Below are 6,012 nucleotides of genomic sequence, written 5' to 3' on the forward strand. Positions count from 1 at the left end.
CGTTTATTTATTTTTGGGACAGAGAGAGACAGAGCATGAACGGGGGAGGGGCAGAGAGAGAGGGAGACACAGAAATGGAAACAGGCTCCAGGCTCTGAGCCATCAGCCCAGAGCCTGACGCGGGGCTCGAACTCACGGACCGCGAGATCGTGACCTGGCTGAAGTCGGACGCTTAACCGACTGCGCCACCCAGGCGCCCCAATTTTTGTTAGTTTAATTTTAGTTTTCAAAAATACAAATTTTACAAATTTGGTTTTCAACAACTTTGTTTTTTATACTTTTGGTTTCAAGTTTTTATTTAAATTCTAGTTATTAACATATAGTAGTAATATTAGTTTCAGGAGTAGAAATTAATGATTTTCTAGCAACTTTATAAATATCTGTTTATCCTGAAAATACACGAATCCTACTTATTATTAAATAAAAATGTGTCAGCAATTTGATAAATGAACTGTGATATATCATTATTTCTTCCTATCTGCTGAGATTGAACACTTTAAAGTAATGTATCTATCTGTATCTGGTCTGTGCTTCTTGCAATTTTATTTTTGGTAACAATTTTATGCTTTCCATAATATTTCACTCCTATTTTTAAAGTTTAACATTAATCGCTTCTCGGCCTTTTGGCTAAGATCAAGTGTAAAGTTTAACATTAGTGTTAGCTTTTTCTTTCTTTTTTTTTTTTTAATTTTTTTTTCAACGTTTATTTATTTTTGGGACAGAGAGAGACAGAGCATGAACGGGGGAGGGGCAGAGAGAGAGGGAGACACAGAATCGGAAACAGGCTCCAGGCTCTGAGCCATCAGCCCAGAGCCTGACGCGGGGCTGGAACTCACGGACCGCAAGATCGTGACCTGGCTGAAGTCGGACGCTTAACTGACTGCGCCACCCAGGCGCCCATCTTTCTTTTTTTTTAAGTTTATTTATTTATAAATAGAGAGAGAAACCATGTGAGTGGGGGAGGGGCAGAAAGAGAGAATCCCAAGCAGGCTCTGTGCTGTCAGCTCAGAGTCCGTCACGGGGCTCAATCTCACAAACCAGGGGATTATGACTTGAGCCAAAATCATCAACAGCCAGGAACTCAACTGACTGAGCCACCCAGGCACCCCAATGAAATAATCTTCTTAAAAGATATCATTATGGAAGAGTTCTATCAATAAGATAGTGCAATAATATTTTGAAATTACCTATAATTTAAAATTAAACAAAAAATTCAAAGTGAGATGAGCTCATGTCTGTAACAAGGTGAGACAGAAATAAAGCATTAAATAAAAACAAGATTTAAAATACCTGGATCATCAATAAATTTACGCCAGGATAGTAGAATTATGTATTATATATTTATATTTTCCACTTTCCAGAAATGTATTTAAAGTCTAAATTAATAAATAAAACATTCAAACTAAATAAATTTTTCAACTCACACTAAATGAAAAATTCCTTTAAAATACTGGGAGTTAGATATCAAATTCAAAACTTCCATGGGGCGCCTGGGTGGCTCAGTCGGTTAAGCGGCCGACTTCAGCTCAGGTCATGATCTGGCGGTCCGTGAGTTCGAGCCCCGCGTCGGGCTCTGTGCTGACAGCTCAGAGCCTGGAGCCTGTTTCAGATTCTGTGTCTCCCTCTCTCTGACCCTCCCCCGTTCATGCTCTGTCTCTCTCTCAAGAATAAATAAACGTTAAAATTAAAAAAAAAAAATTCCTTCAGTATTGATTTCACTCATGTGGAAACATCTAAGTAAGTGAGGCCAGGATAAGAAATTTTATTTATCTATCATCTATCTCTCTCTATCTATCTATCATCTATCACCTATCTATCTATCTTTGGCTTCTAAAGAACTGAGATTTATTTCTCACAGATCTGGAGGACTGACATCTGAAATTAGGATCCCATCATGGTCAGATTCTGATGAGGGCCCTCTTGAATGTGCACACTGATGACTTCTCATTGTATCCTCAAATGCTAGAGAGAGGGCTAACTTGTTCTCTGGTGGAGGCAGCTGCCTCTTCTCTTTCTTCTTACACTCTCCTCCTCCTCCTCCTCCTCCTCCTCCCCCTCCCCCCTCCCCTTCCTTCTCCCCCTTCCTCTTCTTCCTCTTCTTCTTCTTCTTCTTCTTCTTCTTCTTCTTCTTCCCCAGCTTTACTGAAATACAACTGACCCAACATATTATATAAGTTTAAGGTGTACAGCTATTGATTTGATGTATGTATATGTAGCAAACTGATTACCGCTAGCATTAGAAACCAAATCCATCCCATTACATAGTTAACAGTTGTGTGTGTGTGTGTGTGTGTGTGATAAGAACAATAATGTCTCCTCTCCCCAACATTCAAGTGTATGGTACAATATTATTAGTTATAATTACCATGCTGTACATTAGATCCCAAAACTTGCTAATCTTATACTGCGAGCTTGTATACTCTGTCTAAGATCTAGCTTCTTTCCCATTTTTCATGGCTCCATTCCCATTTTCATGGCACTATTCCCATTTTTCATGGCTCCACCCTCATGATCTGATTATCACTCAATGGGTCCACTTCTGAATACCATCATAATAGGATTAGGGTTTCTTTCAACATATATATTTCAGAACGCACAATCAGTTCATTGCAAACTTTGAGGTACAGATTTTACCTCACATGTCTAGAAATGTATTTTTGGATCTGTAGGATTCATTGTAGATATGTGGCTTAGGTTCTTGCTATATATTATTTGCTCCTTAGAACATCTGGTGAGGAAATTAGGGCAGATGAAATCTCATGCAATATCAGTTTCTCTTTCTCTCCCTCTATCTCTCAGATATTGAGAATAAAATGCTTTGTCCAATATCACACAAGTGGAATATTGAAAAGCCAGAATTGTAACCCAAGATTCCTAAGATTCTTGATTTTAAGTTAAATGCTATTTCTAATATACTGTATTGACTTCTTGTGATTTTAAAAATCTCTATTAGAGGGGCTGCTGTTTGGCGCAGTCGGATAAGCGTCCGACTTCAGCTCAGGTCATGATCTCAAGGTTCATGGGTTTGAGCCCCGCATCGGGCTCTGTGCTGACAGCTCGGAGCCTGGAGCCTGCTTCGGATTCTGGGTCTCCTCTCTCTGCCCCTCCCCTGCTCACGCTCTGTCTCTCTCTCAAAAATAAATAAACATTAAAAATTTTTTTAAATAAAAAATCTCAATTAAAAAAATATTATCCAAATATGTATCCTGATGTTGCATCAAAACTATATCATTTTTATATCTCATCATTTTTAAAACATCTTACCTAAGAAATTTGTAAGAGTTTTCTTCTTTGACTTCAAGATTTCTCCACATAATATTATTCTTATTATTCTTTTTTTTCAATTTATTTGAGCTATAATTGACATATAAAACTATATTTATTTCAGGTGTACAACATAATATTTGATATTTGTATATATTACAAAATGATTACCACAATAAGTCTAGTTAACACCTGTCATCATATATAATTAGACAAAGTTTTTCTCTTTTGATGTGATCTTTTAAAATCCACTCTCCCCATAATTTTCAAACATGCAATATGGTATTATTAACTATAGTCACTGTGTTGTATATTATATAGCCAGGACTTTATTTTATAACATTGCATACCCAAGGATATTTACTTTTTAGCTTCAATTCTGTACTTTTCGACCCTCTTCATTTTGCCCATCCCCACCCCCTGCCTTTGGCAACCACCAATCTATTCTCTGTATCTATGAGCTAAGATTTTTGTTTTGTTTTGATTTTATTTATTTTATTTTTTTAAATTTTTTTTCAACGTTTATTTATTTTGGGGACAGAGAAAGACAGAGCATGAACGGGGGAGGGGCAGAGAGAGAGGGAGACACAGAATCGGAAACAGGCTCCAGGCTCTGAGCCATCAGCCCAGAGCCTGACGCCGGGCTCGAACTCACGGACCGCGAGATCGTGACCTGGCTGAAGTCGGACGCTTAACCGACTGCGCCACCCAGGCGCCCCTGTTTTGTTTTGATTTTAGATTCTGTGTGTGAGACCCTATGGTATTTGTCTCTTTTGACTTATTTCACTTACTGTTGTGCTATCAAGGTTTATTCATATTGTCACAAATGGCAAGACTTCTTTCTTTTTAATGGATGAATAATATGCCACTGTGTGTATGTATGTCACAATTTCTTTATCCATTCATCCATCAATGGACACTTAGATTATTGTTTACCTTGGCTATTGTAAGTAATGCTGCATGAACATCGAAGTGCATATATCTCTCCAAGTTAAAGTTTTCTTTCTTTATTTCTTTTCTTTCTTTCAAGTTAAAGTTCGTTCTTTCTTTCTTTCTTTCTTTCTTCCTTTCTTTTCTTTCGAGGCATAAATACCCAGAAGAAGAATTGCTGGATCATATGATAGTTCTATTTAAGATATTTTACAGAACTTCCATGACGTTTTGTACAGTGGATGCACCAATTCTCATTCTCACAAAGAGTACACAAGGGTTGGTTTTTTTTCCACATACTCACCAGCACTTGTTATTTCTTATACTTATGGTAATAGCATACTAATGTGTGAGGCGATACCTCAGTGTGCTTTGGATTTTCATTTCACTGATGAAATTAGTGATGTTGAACATCTTTTCATTGGACTGATAGCTATCTGTATGCCTTCTTTGGAGAAATGTTAATTCAGATTTTTTTGTCCATTTTAAAATCAGATTATTTGTTTTCTTGCTGTTGAATTGTATGAGCTTTATATATTTTGGACATTAATCCTTTATAAAGATTTGATTTACAAACATTTCCCCCTATTTGGTAGGTTACCTTTTCATTTTTTTGGTGATTTGCTTTCATATATAGAAGATTTTTAGTTGGATGTTTTTGTTTATTTTTGTTTTTGTTGCTGTGGAAATAATTTTTAAGAAATAAAAATCTGAATGTTGAAATTGAATTAATACTTTTTGGATATGTTAGGGGGAAATTATTGCTGGCTCAGCTTTATAAATTTATAACATAAATTTATAAAAATAAATTTATAAACTTTATAAATTGGGTTTGAGTTAAAATTGTCTGATGTCCTTCTCTCCCATTCTCTCTCACACATAGCGCGCGCACACACACACACACACACACACACTTTTTTCCCCCTTATAATTTCATGAAATCTTCTAACTTTTCTATTCATTGTGGTTACCTATTTGCCTCATAGTGGGTCTGGGATCTAGACTTCTTCTGGGATATTTCCATCTAGTTTTTATATTTCAACTCTAGCTCAAAATGAACTTCCCTCCAGGAATCATGATCCCAAGTGTAATGCATTCCATACACGCTTCACAAATATAAGCCATTAATACCTACAGAAACCTGTGCCATTGAACCTTGCATGATTTTATGATAACACGATAAATATTTTTTTGAGCTGGGTTGAGTATATACACATAACAGAGTGAAAAACAGTCAGTTGATGAGTGAAAGATGGAGACTGTGGACTGCATGTCCAAGGTTGCTTTAATGAATCAAATATCGCCAGATTACATAATAACAACATATTTGGAAAATTATAAACAAAACATGTAGAAGTTAGAAAAAATGTTTATGTTTAATATTTGTCAAAAATATTTTTCAAAATCAGTAAAGAGGTGAAATTAGGTTGAAATATGCCAAACATTTTATTACAGAAAAGGTGAAAGTAATATGATTGCAAATAATTATTTATGTATACCTGTGAGTGATCAGTGATCCCTTAAATATGTCTATATTTAGATTATATAGTCAAAATGATGGGCTACATTGCAAAACATTATTATTTAGTTAGTTATTTTTGTTAATCATACTCAGAATAAATATTGTAACACAACCCAAAGGAACATATCACAATTAAATTGTATAAGCGTACTGTGTTCTGATTCAAAAGGAATAGGAAAAATGTCCTTTATGTAAAGAACTTTCAATCTATAATATCAGTAGTATAGAAGAACAGGAGACAGATGCATATAACTAGATTACTACAACAGGTAGAGAAAAATACGTAGGTATTCTAA

At 35.7% G+C, this 6,012-nt stretch overlaps 1 non-coding gene across 1 annotated transcript; it reads left to right on the plus strand.

Moving 5' to 3' along the window:
* Positions 1-607: 607 nt before the first annotated feature.
* LOC124523802 (U2 spliceosomal RNA) lies at positions 608-804 on the plus strand. Its single transcript, XR_006965104.1, has one exon. It is a non-coding gene; the product is annotated as a U2 spliceosomal RNA (small nuclear RNA).
* The last annotated feature ends 5,208 nt before the right edge of the window (positions 805-6,012 follow it).

Source organism: Lynx rufus, unplaced genomic scaffold (assembly GCF_022079265.1).
Source record: "Lynx rufus isolate CCGP_SWC_20201006 ecotype Redwood Valley unplaced genomic scaffold, mLynRuf1.p SCAF_1, whole genome shotgun sequence".
NCBI lineage: Eukaryota > Metazoa > Chordata > Mammalia > Carnivora > Felidae > Lynx > Lynx rufus.